The 20,537-nt window shown below is 49.6% G+C and overlaps 1 protein-coding gene across 3 annotated transcripts in view; it reads right to left on the bottom strand.

Annotated features, from left to right (window-relative positions):
- The window catches only part of unm_sa1614 (un-named sa1614), a 319,542-nt gene that overhangs the window by 234,428 nt on the left and 64,577 nt on the right, over window positions 1–20,537 (bottom strand). The window contains exon 2 of one of the 3 annotated variants that reach the window (XM_038803727.1): window positions 3,656–3,837. The exons of the other annotated variants lie outside the window; for them this stretch is intronic. The gene's annotated coding sequence lies outside the window, so the exon portion shown is untranslated. The remainder of the gene's footprint in view (window positions 1–3,655; window positions 3,838–20,537) is intronic. 3 annotated transcript variants of the gene reach the window in all.

Genomic DNA, 20,537 nt, shown 5'->3' with positions numbered 1-20,537 from the left:
GTTATTGTGGGAAGGCTATTAGCCTTCAATTCCAATTCACATATCAAATCATGAGCATTAAGATATCATTGATGGAGTCAATTCCAGGCCATCAGAGATGCCCTGGTGGTCAAACATTGGGCAGGTGTCAATAAACACCCCGCTAAACACGCCCGAAAAAGACTTTTCATTGAATCGCACCCAGATCATATTTCCATGATGTGACAAAAATAGAATTCACTCATCAAATACACAAGACATATTGAAATTTTCAAGTAGCAACATTCTTGATTAAAGAAAGACATTGGCCACTATTTCACCAAAACATGTCTAAGTGTCATTTTGTGTACGTTTGGCGGGGTGTTTCATGCTGGCTTTTTGGGTGAGATCCACACCGATATTCACCCACACTTGGGGCACAATTTAACGAAAAATAGTCTTGTGGACGGTTTAGTGGAGTGTTTCCCCACTATCGCGCGGGACTCAGTTATTTTTTTCATACCTGGGCCTTAATTTCCTGCACTGAGGAGCTTCGCTCATCAGCACAGGAAGATATCGGAAATGGCACCCCGATCTCTTGATCCCCCAACGCGACCTCTGGATCCCCCAACATCCCAATTTATCATTTGGGGACTTCGAGTCCCCGGCACCCCACCTCATAAGGGCAGGACACATCCAGGCCTGATCCCTGGTGCGGGCAAAATGCCTCACTTACACCATGGCATTGCCAGGTGAACACTCTGGAAGTGTTATTGCCAGCCCGCCAGTGCCACCTGAACACCCCGCCAGTGCCCAGCTGGCACCCAGGTGGCAGCACCACAGGGCCTGGATGGCATCAGCAGTACCAGGATGCGTGGGAGACCCTCCCAAGTGCCATTCCGCCTGATCATCGTTGGTGGAGACCAGTGCAGACCCACCTGGGGTCTGCTCAGTGAGGGGATTCGATCCTGGCACTGGTTAGATCCGACGGAGACATATTTAAGTGTGCCTAACTGCACATATTTAGGTCCCGCCTACCGCAACATCTTGTAAGATTCCGTTAGATCTCACGAGGCATGGCGAGCTGAGTAAATTTTGCAAGAGGTCTCTCGTGGGACTCTGGGCTCCTGTTTACTACCGGCCTCCCCAGCGAAGTCTTGAGAGAGTGCTGTTTAGTACTGATCCAGGCAAACGTGTATCAGGTGTGACAGCACCTGTTTCCCAGGCCAATGGAGATCCTGGGTGGTCGGGGACAGAGCAACGTGGTGGCCTGGTTCTCCCTCTGGTACCCTGGCACTGCCAGACTGGCACCTTGGCACAGCCACCCTGGTACTGCCAAGTTGCCTGGGTGGCACTTACAGGCTGGCAGGGGCACTGCCAGAGCAACAAGGTTGCAAGGTCAGGGTGCCAGGGTGGCACTGTCAAGTCGGGGCCAGAGTGGGACCATAATCATAAAGGGGATGGGACGTTTTGGCGTGGCCAGTTCGGCGTGGCCGATTCGGCGGGGCCAGTTCGGCGTAGCCGATTGGAATGGGACATTTCGGCGTGGCCGATTCGGCGGAGGAGTTTTTTGGCGGAGGGACGGAAATTTATTTTAAAATCTATGCTAGCGCTTCCCATTGAGAGTCTACTGGGGGCAGGGGGAGAGGTCAGACCCCCGTAGACTCTCAATGGGAAGCGCTAGCATAGATTTTTAAATAAATTTAAAACCCCCATCGTGGATCTAATTAAAACAGTGTCAATTTCAGCGGCCGGAGAGGGAAGCTGCTCTCTCACTGAAGCAATCAGCGGCCGCTGAAATTGACACTGCCTGCTGCTCTCTCTCTCCAATCCAACTTTTAATCCACTGGTTGGGCTGATTTATAGCTTACCAGATGGAATGGCACTTGTGGAGGTATCCCAGGGGGTCGGAGGCATCCAGGTGCATTCACTTTGGCCAGGGTGGTACCTTGCCACTGCTGGTGCCACCCAGACACTGCCAGCCTGGCAGTGCCAACCAGGTGCCAGCGTGGCACTGCCATGGTGGCACTGCCAGCTGCCATGGGCACTGTCAGGGTTCCAGGTTGACCCTGCCCAGGGGCCAAGCTGGCACTTTTTGCGCAGGTGCGATCGAGCTGGGGGTGCCCTGTGCGGGTGTTGTGGGTTGTGGGGGTGGCCGGGGACCCCAATAGTGCGTTGGAGCCAGGGGGGGATCGGGGTTCGCTTCAGTGGTCTCGGATATCGGGATGCCATTTAAAAATGGCGCCCTGATTTCTCATGACATTGAGGAGTTCCGGTAAGCAGAGCTCCTCAATGTACAAAATGGTGCTATGTGCGGTCTCAGCAATGTACTTCCTGTTTAGGCCCCTTATCAAACGCAAATCGCATCTCATAGTTTTGTGTTTCTCGGCGCTATGGGTGGCACGGTGGCGCAATGGTTAGCACTGCTGCCTCACGGCACCGAAGACCCGGGTTCGATCCCGGCCATGAGTCACTGTCCGTGTGGAGTTTGCACATTCTCCCCGTATCTGCATGGGTTTCACCCTCACAATCCAAAAATATGTGCAGGGTAGGAAGGGGGGGGGGAGGAGGAAGGAAGGGGGGGGGGAGGAGGAAGGAGGGGGGGGGGGAGGAGGAAGGAGGGGGGGGGAGGAGGAAGGAAGGGGGAGGAGGAGGAAGGAAGGGGGGGGGATCCTCCCACCTCACTGCAGAGTGGAGGGAGGAGAAAGGGAGTGAAACAGAGTGGAGGGAGGAGAAAGGGAGTGAAACAGAGTGGAGAAAGGAGAAAGGGAGTGAAACAGAGTGGAGGAAGGAGAAAGGGAGTGAAACAGAGTGGAGGAAGGAGAAAGGGAGTGATACAGAGTGGAGGAAGGAGAAAGGGAGTGAAACAGAGTGGAGGAAGGAGAAAGGGAGTGAAACAGAGTGGAGGAAGGAGAAAGGGAGTGGAACAGAGTGGAGGGAAATACACTAGAAAAACAGGTCCATTCACTGGAATTGGCAACTGCCAAGGTATTAGAATAGATTATTTTAAAAATGAATTTATATAAGCACGTTTCAGAATTCAAAAAGTTTCCAGAGTACATCACAATCAATAAAGTACTTCCTAAATTTAATCATTGTTGGAATGTAGACATATGGCAACCAGTTTGTACACAGCAATGTCCCACAAACTGCAATGCGATAAACAACTGGATAATATGCTTTTGCTGGTGTTGATTGAGGAACAAATATAACTCCCTAGCTCTTCCACAAAAAGTACCACGGATTCTTTTATCCTAGATATAACTTAGAACAGGTCAAGGAATTGGCTGAAAAGGAGAAATCATCGGTACAGGCATTGAATGGATTGCCCCCAAAATTGATGCTAACACAGCAACTGTTTCCACAGTAAATAAATAATCAGGGGGCCAACTTTAGTCTCTATTGCTTAACATTAGAGTGGTTGAAAGCACATCCGTCCTGTTAAAACAATAAAGAGGCATTTTAAAAATGGCCCATCCTGGACATGCACAATGTCTACCTGTTTAATGTTTTAAGCCTCTTTTAGAATGCAAATCATGCACATTTCAACATGTTCTACAGGTGATAAAGATGAAAAAACTTAGCAGGAAGTTTTAGGATTATTTATATGGAGGCTACAGTGCCACTCCTTACTGCAGCAAAATAATCTGGGCCACGAGACTGAAACTCTGGGGACCTCAATTGATAATCTACTTACGTAGTTGCCATTCTTTAATTAATGTATGTGGCTATTGTTGAGTCCGTAATCACTTCCAGTTCTCTTTCAGCTTCTCCACTAGATTGTTCAAAAGCAATTGTTCAAAATGTTCAAATTGAATCCTCTAACGACCATGGTGGGATTTCAAGTGTTCTGGATTGTTAGTCAAGGCTTCTCGATTACTAATGTAAAAGCATAAAAGCTACATTACTATACTGTGTGTTTGTCAAAGCAGCAGAGTTTAAGTCTGATGTTTCCATGCTCTACAGGACTCTAATCAGATCTCACCTTGAATTCTGTGTTCAATTTTGGCTACCATGGCACCATAAAAACACCGGAGCTCTAGAAGTGACACAGTAATCGAAACGGTTTGTCTCCAATGTACAAAGAATTAGGGTGGGATTTTCTGGCTGAGTCGCCGAATCCCCTGCCTCAGCAGGGCTGGCAAACCCTGACTTTAGCCTTGGAAAACATCCTAAAGTACTTATGTATTTATGGAAGTGGCTGTGGAAATAGTGGGTGCATTGGTGGTCATCTTCCAAGATTCCATATATTCTGGATCAGTTCCTACGGGTTGGAGGGTAGCTAGTGTAACCTCATTATTTAAAAAGGAAAGTAGAGAGAAAACAGGGAATTACAGACCAGTCAGCCTGATTCAACAGTAGGAAAAATGCTAGAGTCCATTCTAAAAGATATAATAGCAGAGCACTTGGAAAACAGTGGCAGGATCGGACAGAGTCAGCATGGATTTATGAAAGGGAAATCATGCTTGACCAATCTACTGGAATTCTTTGTGAATGTAACTAGTAGAGTTGATGAGGGGAAGCCAATGGATCTGATTTATTTGGACTTGTAGAAGGCTTTCAACAAAGTCCCACATAAGAGATTACTATGTAAGATTAAAGCGTGGGGGATTGGGGGTAGTTTATTGAGATGGATAGAAAACTGGTTGGCACACAGGAAACAAGCAGTAGGAATAAATGGGTCTTTTTCCAAGTGGCAGGCAGTGACTAGTCCGGTACCGCAGGGATGAGTACTCAGACCCCAGCTATTCACAATGTATATTAATGATTTCGATGACGAAACTGAATATAATTGGCTGGATTCTCCATCCCAGGACGCCCAGAATGCATTCCCCGATGAGACAGAGAATCAGGCATTGGGGCGAAATCTGAATCGGTGCCCAAACGTGATGCACTAACACCCCGCTGGCGGCGTGAATGGGTTCCATGCAGCACACCAGCAGGTGCATGTAAATAAAAACAAACAAGTCGTAATTACCCACTGGATCTATTTAGTGGGCCCTCCGCCCTATGCTTCGCTCTCCTGTGATTCTCCAGGCACCGCGGCCGGGAATCAAATGGGTGCGGTTCACTTGTGGTCTCTACTATCTTGGCCCTGGCATGGTGGACCTCGCGGTAGGCCACAGGGCAATTGTTGCCCCCTTGGCCCACCACGAGGTCCACAACGCCAGGGCCATTGTTATAACCTGCCCAGATCCTATTGGCTGGGGACAATTAGTTACCCCAGGAATCTTAGGGACTATGAGCTCCCCCGATAAGGGGGCGGGGCACTCATTAACCTTTCGGCTGTATAAGTAGAGCTGGCCAATATGGTACCGCTGGAGAGAGAACCACCAGTGAACTACTGTGCTGTGTAAATATTGTTGTAAATAGAAGTTACTTTCTGAAACCCGTGCTGGAGTCTTCATGGCCCTCACAAAAGACATGATGGTACAGACTTTCCTAGCCCCAACCCACCTCCCCACACCACACAGCAGCCATCCAATCCCCAGATAGCCTGGGTGCCTCCACCATCCCCAAGTACAGAGGGTGACCCAACCTTCCCCCCACAGGGACCCCTGTAATATGGGGACTCCCCCACAGGGACCCTTTTATGATCCTGCAATGGACTCATCCAGCTGAGGATGATTGTTCCCTAGTGCTGATTGGGTTTGAGTTAACCAGCACTAATATGACAGGTCAGCTGCAGTAGCAGCTGATAGGAAGGAGTAAGGACCCTGAGATGTGCAACCGGGTCCTGTGTAAATATTGCTGCGATGCTGAAGAAACAACTCTCTTATGAATTCTTTGTATTCCCCTTTGCTGTTTACTTCAGACCTCCTGCCTAAAAGATCCCCCCCCCCCCCCCCCCCCCCCCCCGGGCCCAGAAAAGGGACTCCTGTCTGGAAACCAGACAGCAGTCTAGACAGGGACAGTGGGAAGCATTATAACCGAAACATTTTGTAATACTTACCTTGCAGCTCCACGTGTTCATTTCTCAAAAGAGAGCAGCTGTGCCTACATCTGGTTCTCACAGATCCACTGTCTGCAGGCCATTCATAGCTTTCCAGTCGTGGTCTGTGATTGACAGCTCGTAAAAACAATCTGTATTTTTGAGCCATTCTTATCCCTTCATGCTTCAGTGACCTAAGTGGTGTTAGGACACTGTTGTAAATCTTTGTCTGTTCTCTGTTTCTTTTTTTAAAATCCCTGTCCTGCTGACTGCCTTTGGTCTACAGTCTTCTTGCTAGCGGCTACAACATTGAGATTTTTGCTTAAACTACAGACTTTAGACAAACCGAAAACACCCTTGGTCTACTGGAGTTGCCTAGGACTTCCCTTTTAGGTTCTGTGGCAGAGCTCCTAATGTCAATGTGATAGACTTCGCAAGCAGCTGATTGGGGAATCTGAAATTCTGAACTATCCCCTGTTGTTGCTTGTGATTGGTGGAGCCATTCAGAATATTCTGGAAGAAAGACAGGCTATCTGAAGAACTCCATTTTGTCCTCAGTGCTTAGCCGAAGTTCAGCCAGGAAGCAGCTTAAAGATTTTCTCTCTGCTCTCGCACTGCCAGGCAATTTAAAAGTCTGCCAATCAGACCTGGTAAGGTACTCTTGTTTAAAAGACAGACAACAGCCCTGGCGGGGAGAGTGCAGATGATCAAGATGAACGTACCGCCAAGGTTCCTCTTGCTGTTTAGATCCATTCCGATCTTCATTCCCAAGGCCTTTTTCCAACGCGTGGACAATCTAATCATGCCGTTTGTGTGTGTGTGTGTGTGTGGGGGGGGGGGGGGGGGGGGGGGGGGGGGGGGGGAGAAGAACCCGAGAAGTCCCATACCGACACTGCAAAGAAGAAAAATCAAAGGGGGCTTGGCCTTACCAAACCTACAATACTACCACTGGGCAGCAACGGCAGAAAGACTGAGGGGATGGGTACAAGAACCCGACACAGATTGGGTACAAATGGAGGAGGCATCCTGTAAAGGAACGACCCTACAGGCCCTGGGCACAGCAGCACTCACATCCTCCTCAGCAAGATACACAACGAGCCCTTTGGTAGTGGCCACGCTGAGAACGTGGACCCAGTTAAGACAGCACTAAAATGGCCTCTATCTGCAGCAATCAAAGATTTCCCCCAGCCATGAGAACACACATGCACAGACTCAAAAACAGCTTCTTCCCCGCTGTTACCACACTCCTAAATGACCCTCTGATGGACTGACCTCATTAACACTGCACCCTGTAAACTTCATCCGATGCGGTGCTTAAGTAGTTACATTGTGTACCTTGTGTTGCCCTATTATGTATTTTCTTTTATTTCCTTTTCTTTTCATGTACTTAATGATCTATTGAGCTGCTTGCAGAAAAATACTTTTAGCTGTACCTCGGTAAACGTGACAATAAACAAGTCCAATCCAATCCAATCTATGCTAGATACCACCTTCAAAAGATGGAGGCGGGATGGGGGCGCACTGACGGTCGGGGACTTCTACGGAGGGCGCAGACTGGCGACACTGGACAAACTGACGAGGAAGTGGAAACTAGTAAAACAACAGGAATTGAGACACCTCCAAATAAAACACTTCCTCCGCAAAGAGATAATAGGGTACCCCGGGGCCCAGAAAACACACTACTGGAGGACCTGATAGGCACAAGCAGCGAGAAGGGGGGACTATGTGGGAAAATATACGGACAGCTACTGGACAGAGCTCAAACACCACTGACGAGACCAGACAAAAAGGGGAGGACGAACTCGGGACAGAGGTAGAATGGGGACTCTGGAGCGAAGCACTGAGCAGAGTGAACTCCACCTCCTCCTCCGCAAGGCTAAGCCTAATGCAGCTCAAAGTGGTGCACAGAGCTCACCTGACCAGAACCCGAATGAGCAGGTTCTTACCGGAGGTGGAGGACAAATGTGACCGGTGCCAGAGAGGCCCGGCCAACCACACCCACATGTTCTGGGCTTGTCCCAAACTTGCTGGGTTCTGGACAGCCTTCTCCGAGGCAATGTCCAAGGTTGTGGGGGTGAGGGTGAAGCCATGCCCAATAGTGGCAATCTTCGGGGTATCGGAGCAGCAAGAGCTACACATGGGGAAGGGGGCTAACGCCCTTGCTTTTGCTTCCCTAATCACACGCCGGAGAATCCTGCTCGGCCGGCGATCGGCAGCACCACACAAAACTGCAGACTGGCTCGCTGACCTCTCGGAATTTCTCCAGCTGGAGAAGATTAAGTACTCCATCCGAGGGTCAGAAGAAGGCTTCCTGGATACTTGGGGGCAGTTTGTCGGTCTGTTCCGAAACCTGTTCGAAGCCAGCAACGAGGAGTAAGCTAAGAACAAAAAAAAACAAGGTAGATGAGGAACCAAAGGACTGGGCAACCTGGGGGGGTCTGTACAATAAAGTAAATTAGCACGGGCATGAAAAATGTAGTTTACACACAACATCTGTTTATAAATGAGAAAAGCCAATAAAAAATATTCAAAAAAAAAGAATCCGCCCTCAGTTTCTCTGAAACTAAGAATGACAAAAGGCAAGGAAAACCTGGGGAATGGAATTTTTTCTTCCGAAAGCACAAAATAAGCTCATAGAGAAATGACAGCCTATTTTACAAGGCGCCCAATTTTCTTTTCTATCTTGGACCCTTGTACCCTTCAACCATGTGATAAAGACGTTTTTTCATACAGGTAGATAAGATACTAAGTGGAATATAAACGTTTGATCCTGAGCACTATTTAAAGTTAAATTGTGGGGCAAAGGAAATAGATACTGAACTAAATACAAGTACAGTACCAAACTAAAGAAGCCAGCTTTCACTTATATAGGAACTCAACTCCTCTGTCCCCCCCCCCCCCCCCCCCCACTCCCCATATCCCCAATTCTCTGAGACACCAAAGATTTATCTATCTCAGCCTAATTCAACAATAGCAGCCACAACCCTCTAAGATAGAGAATTCCAAAGATTCAGAACTTTCTGAGTGAAGAAATTCCTTGTCTCCATCCTAAATGACTGGCCCTTTATTTTGTGACTATGCCCTCATGTTCTAGATTCCCCAGCAAGGGCAAACAACCTCTCAGCATCGAGCTTTGACAAAGGGTCATCTGGGCTCTCAACGTTAGCTCTTTTCTCCCCTTACAGATGATGCCAGACCTGAGATTTTCCAGCATTTTCTCTTTTTCTCTCAGCATATACCCCCATCAAACCCTTTCGAATGTTGCTTGTTGCAATGAGATCACCTCTAATTCTTCTAAACACCAGAGAATAGGCTTAATTTCATCAGAGAACAGCCCTCTCGTCCTTTGTGTACATTGTACTGACCTCTGTTCTAGGCCTCTGGGTACTTGCCAATCTTGTAGGTACAGATACAAAGACAACAAGCAGTAGTCAGCAGAAGGGTTAAAATAAAATAAAATTAAGTATTCTGAGAACAAAAGTTGGCAAAATCATTTTTCAAACTGAAACTCATCATCAGCCAACTCACAAATAAACAGTTGGAAAAAAATTAAACCCAACACCCTTGTTTCTCTTTTTATCTTTCTGTTGTTTTTAAAAAATGTTTAAACCATAAATGGTCTTAACACCACAGGGCAATCAGTTCAATTAAGTTTTCTGGTGTCCATACAAGAGGATTTAATATATTCACAGTAATGGAAAGATAATGTTGTTTAATTAGGTACCTTGGCTAAATACATATGAGACTGGAGACCTATTGCATCAACATCCCAATGTTTGCACCAAAAGAGAATCCCTGACCTGATTGTCATAACAGCTGGTAAAGCCACCTCTCTCATTGAGGGGAAATACTGAAAGTACAAATTGAGTCTGCATCACTCTGAAAAAGGTAGCAGCAATGCACAGAATTGTGGTAAAAAAGACTCATAAGCACATCAATAGAGCACACTTCCTGGCTCTAAAGTGGGCATGGTAAATCTTTAAATTATTAAAAAGCAAGTAAAATCTGAACTGAGGGTAGCATGGTGACGCAGTGATTAGCACTGCTGCCTCACGGAGCCGAGGACCCGGATTCAATCCCGGCCCGGGTCACTGTCTGTGTGGAGTTTCCACATTCTCCCCATGTCTTTTTTCCTTGAAATAATTTTTATTGAAAAATTTAGAATTTATACAACAACAGCGAACCATAATAAAATACCAAAAATAACAATAATATTAGCAATCATAAACATTCGCCCCACCTCCATGAACAACACAGCATTTTAACAACGCAAATTAACACAATATTAAGTTACATAATAGAAACTACAATAAGGAACGCCCCCCCCCTCACACCACCCCCCACCCCTCCTCTGAAGACACTGAAAGAGGAACAAGTACCTCGGAAGCACCGTCATTTTGACGGACTGCACCCTCCCCGCCAACGACAATGGCAGCATGTCCCACCTCTTGAACTCCTCCTCCATCTGATCTACAAGTCTGGTGAAATTATGTTTGTGAAGAGTCCCCCAGTCCCTGGCCACCTGCACCCCCAGGTACCTAAAGCTCTCCCCTGCCCGCCTAAGCGGGAGCCTACCAATTCCTTCCTCCTGGTCTCCAGGGTGCACCACAAACACCTTACTCTTGCCTAAATTTAGTTTATAACCAGAAAAGGTCCCAAACGCAGCTAGCAGCTCCATAACCCCTGGCATCCCTCCCACCGGGTCCGCCACATACAGTAACAGATCATCGGCATACAACGACACCCTATGTTCCTCCCCACCGCGCACCAAACCTCTCCACCTCTCTGAATCCCTCAACGCCATCGCCAGCGGCTTGATTGCCAGTGCAAACAACATGGGGGACAGGGGGCAACCCTGCCTGGTCCCTCGGTAAAGCCGGAAGTACTCCGACCTCCTCCCATTCGTGGCCACGTACGCCATCGGGGCCTCATATAGCAGCCTTACCCATCTAATGAACCCTTCACCAAATCCAAACCTCCCCAACACCTCCCATAAGTACCCCCACTCCACTCTATCGAAGACCTTCTCCGCATCCAGCGCCACCACTATACCTGCCTCCCCCTCAATCGCCGGCATCATGATGACATTCAACAATCTCCGCACATTCGTGTTCAGCTGCCTTCCCTTCACAAAACCTGTCTGGTCCTCGTGCACAACCCCTAGCACACAGTCCTCTATCCTGGTGGCCAGGATTTTTGCCAGCACCTTGGAATCTACGTTGAGGAGAGATATGGGCCTGTATGAACCATTCTGCTGGGGGTCCTTGTCCCTCTTTAAAATTAACGAGATCAGCGCCCACGACATCGTCGGGGGCAAAGTCCCCCCTTCCCACGCTTCATTAAGTGTCCGCACCAGCAAGGGGCCCACTAGGTTCACAAACTTTTTATAAAATTCCACCGGGAACCCATCCGGCCCCGGTGCCTTCCCTGACTGCATCTGCCCGATCCCCTTAACTAGCTCCTCCAGCTCAATCGGCGCACCCAACCCCTCCACCTGCTCCTCCTGCACCTTCGGGAAAGAAAGCCCGTCGAGGAACCGCTCCATTCCCCTCCTCTCCCCCGTTGGCTCCGACCGGTACAGTTCCCCGTAAAAGTCCTTGAAGACCTCATTCACCTCTACCCCCTTCCGCACCACATTCCCACTCTTGTCTCTCACTCCAGCAATTTCCTTAGCCACATCCCGCTTGCGGAGCTGATGAGCCAGTATCCTACTCGCCTTTTCACCATGTTCGTACACTGCCCCTTGTGCCTTCCTCCACTGTGCCTCCGCCTTTCTAGTGGTCAGCAAATCAAATTTAGCCTGCAGGCTGCGCCTCTCCCCCAACAGTCCCTCCTCTGGTGCCTCTGCGTACCTCCTGTCTACCTCCAACATCTTTCCCACCAGTCCATCCCTCTCACTCCTCTCCCTGTGTGCCCGGATGGATATCAGCTCCCCACGAATCACTGCCTTCAGGGCTTCCCAGGTCATCCCCACCTGAACCTCCCCCGTATCATTCACCTCGAGGTACCCCTCAATACTTGCCCGGACCCTCCTACACACCTCCTCCTCCGCCAACAACCCCACATCCAACCGCCACAACGGGCGCTGGTCCCGCACCTGCCCCATCTCCAACTCTATCCAATGCGGAGCGTGGTCGGAGATTGCAATGGCCGAATACTCGGCCTCCTCCACTCTCGGAATCAGTCCCCTACTCACCACGAAGAAGTCTATCCGAGAGTAGACCCTATGTACGTGGGAGAAGAAAGAGTACTCCCGTGCCCTCGGCCTCACAAACCTCCATGGATCCACCCCACCCATCTGGTCCATAAACCCTCTCAGTACCTTGGCCGCCGCCAGCCTCCTACCCGTCCTAGAGCTGGACCGATCCAGTGAAGGATCCAACACCGTATTAAAGTCCCCCCCATGATCAGACCTCCCGACTCCAGATCTGGGACCCGTCCCAACATACGCCTCATAAAGCCCGCATCGTCCCAATTTGGGGCATACACACTAGCAAGTACAACCTTCTCTCCTTGTAGCCTGCCCCTAACCATAACATACCTACCCCCTTATCCACCACCACCTCCGATGCCTCAAACGACACATTTTTCCCCACCAGAATCGCCACTCCCCGGTTCTTCACATCCAACCCAGAGTGGAAAACCTGCCCCACCCATCCCTTCCTCAGACGGACCTGGTCCGCCACCTACAGGTGGGTCTCCTGAAGCATTGCCACATCTGCCTTTAGCCCCTTCAGATGAGCAAGTACCCTCGACCGCTTCACCGGCCCATTCAATCCTCTCGCATTCCAGGTGACCAACCGAATCAGAGGGCGTCCCGCCCACCCTCCCCCGTCGACTAGTCATAGCCCGTCGACTGCCCGCCCCAGGCCAGCACCCCCTGTCCGACCCAGTCCCCACAGCGACAACACCTCACCTCTGTCCCCCCAGCCCCCACCAGCACCTTCCTGACCCTACCAGCAGCAACTCGGTATTCCCCTTTCCCCCCCTCCCTTCCCCCCCAGGCTAGGAACCTTCCTAGCCGCGAACCATCCTCCATTGTACTTCCGTGGGTCAGCTAACTTCTGCTGACCCCGGAAACTCCCGCCAATAACCCGACCCCTCCCAAAGTGGGATCATCCCCCAATCTATCCCTCCTCCAGGCACCACTCCAGCGCGGGGAAGAACCAGTTAAGGCCCCGCCTCCCCCCGTCCTCATCTGCACCCCCCAGCCCCGCAGCGCGGGAAACCAGAGGAAAGCCCGCTCTTTCGCACTGCCCCACCACACCCTTCTGACGCAGCTCCCAAATACCAGCCCCACTCCATACCCCCAACCCGACATAGAATACAACAAACCCCCCCCAACCCTCCCCGCAAGATACAAAACTCAAACAATGCCCCACAGCAAAAAAACATAACAGAACAACGCCCCCATAAATAACCATATCAAAATTGCAAAAGTACAAAGAAAAGAGAACACAGCAACAGCAGAATCCAGCAATAAAGTATTAGAACCGACCCCACAACCCCCAACCCCTAGTTCAAGTCCAGTTTCTCCGTCCGCATGAAGGCCCACGCCTCCTCCGGGGAATCGAAATAATAATGCCGGTCCGAATAAGTTACCCATAGGCGCGCGGGCTGCAACATTCCGAAATTTATCTTTTTCCTGTAAAGCACCTCTTTCTTCCGGTTAAACCCGGACCGCCGCTTAGCCATCTCCGCACTCCAGTCCTGGTAGATCCATACTACCCCATTCTCCCAATTGCTGCTCTTCACCTTCTTGGCCCAGCGCAGCACACACTCCCGATCACTGAACCGGTGGAACCTCACCAGCACCGCACGCGGGGATTCATTCTCCTTAGGCCTCCTGGCCAGTACTTTGTGTGATCCCTCCAGCTCCAAGGGCAGATGGAAAGGCCCGGCCCCCACTAGCGAGTTCAGCATCGTAGCCACGTAAGTTGTCAGGTCCAACCCCTCCAGCCCCTCCGCAAGGCCCAAGATCCGCAGATTTTTCCGCCTCATGCGGTGATCAAGCTCCTCGAAGCGTTCCTGCCACTTCTTGTGGAGTGCCTCGTGTCCCTCCACCTTACTCACGAGGATCCCGGCCTCCTCCTCTTGTTCAGTGGCCTGCGTCTGCAACTCCTTGATGGCAGCACCCTGGGTCGTCTGAATCTCCGAGAGCCTTCTGTTCGTTTCCTGCAGAGAGCTCAGTACCTCAGCCTTGAAGTCTGCAAAACAGTGCAGGAGAGCAGCTTGTTGCTCCAGGGCCCACTGCTTCCACTCCTCTGGAGCCCCGCCGGCCGCCATCTTGGATTCCTTCCCCCTTTTGTTCTGGGGAGCTGCTGCCGTTTTTTCCCCCTTTCCACTCCGAGTTCGAGTCATGGACTGCGGGGAAAGTCGATCAGCACACCTTCTCCCACCGGGAGACGTCGAGAAATTTCTAAAAAGAGCCGAAAAGTCCGTTTAAAATGGGAGCTCCCAAATGTGCGGCTTCCTACGTCATCGCCGCCACCGGAAGTCCATTCTCCCTTTGTCTATGTGGGTCTCACCCCCACAACCCAAAAATATGCAGGGTAGGTGAATTGGCCACGTTAAATTGCCCCTTAATTGGAAAAAAAAAATAATTGGGTACTCTAAAAAAAATTTTAAAATCTAAACCAAAACCAACGATTCTGATGACGGTCAGCAATCTGAAAAATTGGGCTGAATTATATGAAGTGCTGTGGCCCTCACCTCATACCCCAGATAAATACTTTGGGGGTAGCCTGCCTAGGAGAAGAATGGCTGCTCTGCAACCATAATAGGCTGGAGGTGGGACTTCATACCTTCAGTGACAGACCGATCAGAGGCCCACTTGCTCTCACACAGCGCCAGCGTGAGCAGTGGCTGTTGCCAGCACTTTTCTCCCAGCTTGAGGAAGAAAATTCAGTGCTTGATCCAAACTTTGCAAGTATTTGGAGGTGGTGGTTGGGGGTCAGCGAGAGGTGGGTGGCAGCCAGGACTTGAGAGGCAATAGGGTGTGGGGGTTAAACCTTGGGGAGGATGGCCATCCGATGGACCTCGAAGGCCAGTTGAATTGGGACACCACCAACCCGTGCAAGAAAACCTGTTGGCTGGCCACTTGTGGGCCACTCCTGCTGAGTCTAATGAGATTCCCTGTCTTCAAATCCAACGGCAGGAGAGCATTAAATCCAGCCTATTAAATTTATTTCTCTCTCCACAGATGCTCCTGAACTGCTGAATATTTCCAGCAAATATTTTCTGTTTTTATTTAAGGGGTTTTTTTTTAGGACAGAAGTATGTTTTAAGGCTTGAAGGACGAAATAGAGATGGAGAGATTTAGAGAGGGTATTCCAGAGCTTGGGGACTAGGCAGCTGGAAGCTTGCCTGCCGATGAGTAAGCAATTAAAATGAGAGGTGACAAGTGGCCAGAACTGGAGGATTGCAGACCTCTTAGCACTAATGGGGATTGGTGCGTGGCTAGAATGAGTTAGGGTTGTCAGGCTTTACCAAGGAGGTACCTTGTATGTTCAGTTCTATAAGGTAATAACTGGTCTCAGTGTTGTTCCTCTCTCGCCCTTGCTTTCAAAGCCAAGGCTAAGAGTAACAACAAAATATAATTTTCTCATTATGAGTCAGTTTCACATTTTCATACTGTACTAGTTGCTATAGAAACTGAACCTGCTTTTTTCTTGCCAGAGCAATGTAGATTTACTGAACTGTTTGCATTCTTGAGGTCCAGAGTACAGGATGAGAATATAACTGCTTTAAAGTGCATTCAAAACAACTTCCAAAAGCATGTAAGCTTGAGATGTGTTCACAGCTGAAGATAATGATTTTTTAAATATATAAGCTGCTGACAAAATCATAAGTGTTGCAGATGAAAAAGAAAGCCTTTGACCCACCTTAATATATGAAGACAGAAAGATCATAAAGACATCTATTTTAGTATCCAATTATTTTCGTTCAAGATTCCAGGATTTTCACTTCCTCTACTCTTTCTTGAAAACTTTCCCATATGTTAAACATTCTTTGTGTAAAGAAGCATGTCACTCCTAAAATGGCTGTTCACCGGGTTGAACCTTGTTCTAATCTTGTAATTTAAATTGTATTTAAATGTAATAAATTAAATACAAGTATAGCTGACCTTACTCATCATGTTGTCATGGAAAGAGGAAAATACATTGAGCTGCTTCGGTAGACAGCCACTTATCTTCAGCAGCTTTAATAGACCACCTCTGCTCACATGGTCAAATGCTTTGGTGAGATCAGTGAAGACAACATATAGCAGTCTACTTATTCATGTCACTTCTCTTGATCTGCTGGTCTGAGAAGACCATGTCAATTGTAGATCTTCCTGTTCTGAATACACACTGGGATTCAGGTTAGATGCATTCAGCCAAGATCTGCAGTCTGACGAGAGCAACGTGGGTAAATACATATCCCACAACATTTTATTGGGGGCGATGCCTCAATAGATTTTTCTTGTTTTTTAGAAAATATTTTATTGAAGCATTTGTAATTTTCACAGTTTAGCCCATTAACATTTCTTAAACAACCACGCGGGCCGACGCACGCAAAACACCTAAAAGAACAAGAACCAGAAAGCAACGTCCCCTACCACCCCCGCCCAATTCCTTAATTACCAGTATACTAAGTTCCCTGACCTTACTTAACATTGCCTTGCCTCCTGTTTTCCTTCCCCCACCTTTTCCCCTCCCCCCTTACTGCTGACGTTCAATTTTCAAGAAATCAATGAACGGCTGCCATCTCCGGGCGAACCCCTGAGTTGATCCTCTCAAGGCGAACTAGATTTTTTTCCAGACTGAGAAACCCTGCCCTCCATCCCAGCAAAATCCGTCTCCGGGCCACCAGGGAGGAGAAGGCCAGGATATCGACCTCCCTCCCCCTCTTGGCTCCCGGATCTTCCGATACCCCAAAAATTGCCAGTTCTGGACTCGGAGCTACCCTCCCTTCCAGGACTTCTGACATAATGTCCGCAAATCCCTGCCAGAATTCCCTCAATTTCGGACATGCCCAAAACATATGCACATGGTTCGCCAGGCTACCCCCAGATCGCCCACATCTGTCCTCCACTTCCTCAAAGAACCTGCTCATCCGGGCTGCCGTCATAAGGGCCCTGTGGACCACCTTGAACTGAATCAAGCTAAGTCTGGCGCACAACGATGATGGGTTGACTCTCTTCAAGGCTTTTTCCCCACAGTTCAATTTCTAGTTCTCCTCCCAGCTCCTCCTCCCACTTCCTCTTCATCTCTCTGATAGGGGCCCCTTTCCACTCCATCAACTCTTTGTATATCTCCAAAACCCTCCCCTCTTCAACCCCTGTTTTTGACATCACCTTGTCCTGTAGTCCCCTCAGGGAGAGGCAAGGAAAGCTTGGACCCTGCTCCCGTACAAAGTCCCGCACCTGAAGTTATCGAAACCCGTTCCCACCCAGCAACTCAAACTCCTCCTCTAGTGCCTCCAAGGTCAGAAAGATCTCCTGGATGAATGGATCCCCAAATCTCTCAATCCATGCTCGCTGCCATCTATTGAAGCTCCCATTCAGCGCCCCCCACCACGGGCAAACCTGTGGTTGTCACAAATCGGTGACCACACTGACGCCCGCTCCAATCTCATGTGCTGCCCCCATTGCCCCCACACCCTTAGGGCTGCCACCACCACAGGGCTTGTAGAGAACAGAGCCGGCGCGAAAGACAGAGGTGCTGTTAGTAAAGCCTCCAAACTCGTACCCTTGCAGGATGCTGCCTCCACTTGCTCCCCCACTACCCACTTCCTGACCATCGATATGTTGGCCGCCCAGTAATAGTTAATAAAGCTCGGGAGGGCCAAGCTCCCTCTCCGCGACCCCATTCCAGGAGTGCCTTCTTTATTCTCAGGGTTTTACCCACCCACACAAAACTCAATATCGCCGTGTTCATTTTCCTGAAAAAAGCCTTTGGGCCAAAAATCAGAAGACATTGAAAAAAGAGCAGTCTCGGAAGGACCGTCATCTTCACCGTCCGGACTCTTCCCGCCAGTATCAGCGGGAGCATGTCCCATCTGCGGAAGTCCCTTTTCATTTGATTGACCGCTTTGCCGAGATTTAACTTATGAAGCTGCCCCCGATCCTTAGCCACTTGAATCCCCAGATATCTAAAACTCCTCTCAGCCATTTTAAAAGGTAACTCCTTCAGTCTCCTTTCCTGTCCCCGTGCCTGGATCAAGAATGTCTCGCTCTTTCCCATATTTAACTTGTAGCCAGAAAATCGCCCAAATTCTCCTAGTATCCCCATGATTTCGGGTATCGCCAGGGCAAACAGTAATAGGCAGAGCGGGCATCCCTGCCTTGTCCCCCTACAGAGACAAAAGTATTCTGACCGGACTCATATAGAACATAGAACATACAGTGTAGAAGGAGGTCATTCAGACCATCGAGTCTGCACCGGCCCACTTAAGACATCACTTCAACCCTGTCCCCTTAACCCAATAAGGCCATAGAGCCCTTAGCAATGGCCCTTCGATCATCGAATGCTTGGCAGGGGATGGTGAGGGAGGTGGGTGGAGCACAGGGTCTCTCTCTATGTGGACAACTTGCTGCTCTATGTCACAGACCCAGTGGGGGGGATGGCCAAAATCATGAGGATACTAGGAGAATTTGGGCGATTTTCTGGTTACAACCAATAACCCCTCCTAACCTTTTTGGACACTAAGGGCAATTTAGCATGGACAATCCACCTAACCTGCACATCTTTGGACTTTGGGAGGAAACCGGAGCACCCAGAGGAAACCCATGCAGACACGGGAGAACGTGCAGACTCCACACAGACAGTGACCCAGCAGGGAATCGAAACTGGCACTGTGAATTACAGTGCTAACCACTGTGCTACCGTGCTGCCCCAAACTCACATAGTCGACTCGGTTGGTTCTTACATTTGCCACCGGAGCCTGATATAACAGCTGGACCCAATCCACAAATCTCTGCCCGAACCCAAACCTGCCTAAAATACCCCATGGGTACTTCCACTCCACCCGGTTGAAAGTCTTCTCCACGTCCATGGCTACTGCCACCTCAACATCGTGCCCCTCCACTGGTATTATTATAACATTAAGAAGCCGTCTAAAATTGGACGCCAGGTGCCTGCCCTTCACAAATCCCATCTGATCCTCTGATGCCTGTGATAGCGTTGGGGGAAGCACTCCCAGCTCGTTGGACTCGTTAAAAGCCTTGACCAGAAGCGGCCTCAGTAGCCCAGAAAACATTTTGTAAAATTCCACTGGGAATCCATCAGGTCCCGGGGCCTTACCCGATTGCATCACCCCCAATCCGTCTGTCGCCTCCCCGAGCCCAATTGGGCCACCCAGGACTTCCATCTACCTTCGGAAACTCTTGCCTCTCCAGGAATTGATTCATACCCTCCTCCCCGACTGGGGCTTCTGACTCATATAGTTGACTATAGAATTCACGGAACACGTCATTAACTGCCCTCGGGTCCATCACTACCTTCCCCCTCATATCCTTTATTTTCCCTATTTCTCTCGCCGCCTCCTACTTCCTCAGCTGATGTGCCAACACCCTGCTAGCTTTCTCCCCATATTCATATATTGCCCCTTTTGCCCTCCTCAGCTGTCCCTCCGCCTTATCTGTGGAAAGGAGCCCAAATTCCATTTGGAGTTTCTGATGCTCCTTTAGGAGCTCCTCATTCGGCAACTCCACATATCTCCTGTCCACCTGTAAGATTTCTCCTACCAATATTTCCAGCAGCGCCCGTTCAGTCTTCTCCCTATGAGCCCGAATCAAAATACATTCGCCACTAATAACCGCCTTCAATGCCTCCCACACCACCCCAGCCGCAGTCTCTCCCGTGTGGTTGTTCTTTATATACCCCCGAATGGCCTGCCTCACTCACTCACAGATCTCGTTGTCCGCTAACAGCCCGAATAGTGGATTGTGTCCCGGAGGTAATCGGGGAGGATCAGACAGGATTTGCAGGCACCTGACGTCCAATATTAGACGGCTTCTTAATGTTATAATGATACCAGCGGAGGGGCACGATGTTGAGGTGGCAGTAGCCGTGGACGCGGAGAAGCCTTTCAACTGGGTGGAGTGGAAGTACACATGTTATATTTTAGGCAGGTTTGGGTTCGGGCAGGGATTTGTGGATTGGGTCCAGCAGTTATATCAGGCTCCGGTGGCAAATGTAAGAACCAACCAATCTAATCTCCGGGCTCACAGGGAGAAGGAGGAGCGAGCAAAGATGGTAAGGTTGGTGGACAAGATTATACGGGTGGACAGGAAGTATGCAGAGGCCCCAGAGGTTGTTGGAGAGGCAGAAGCTCCAGATGGAGTTTGGGTTGGTGTCCACAAGGAAGGCAATAGGGCAGTTGTGGATGGCTGGGGGGCAGTGTATGAGTATAAGAAGAAGGCTAGCAGGATGCAAGAGGTGGCGAGGGAGATTGGCAGGGTCAAGGAAAGCAAGGGTGAAGTGGTATTGGACCCGGTTGGGGTGAATAGGGTGTTTGAGGAGTTCTACAGAATTTTAGGAATCGGAGCCCCCAGGAAGGGAAGGCTCCGGTCCGGACCGCTTTCCAGTAGAATTTCATGAAACGTTTTCGGGAGACCTAGGGCCCCTGCTGGTGAGGGCATTTAATGAGGCGAGGGAGAAGG

The sequence above is a fragment of the Scyliorhinus canicula genome, chromosome 7 (genome assembly GCF_902713615.1).
Source record: "Scyliorhinus canicula chromosome 7, sScyCan1.1, whole genome shotgun sequence".
Lineage (NCBI taxonomy): Eukaryota > Metazoa > Chordata > Chondrichthyes > Carcharhiniformes > Scyliorhinidae > Scyliorhinus > Scyliorhinus canicula.
Note: the sequence above shows the minus strand (reverse complement) of the source record. Positions and strands in the feature narration are given on the sequence as shown.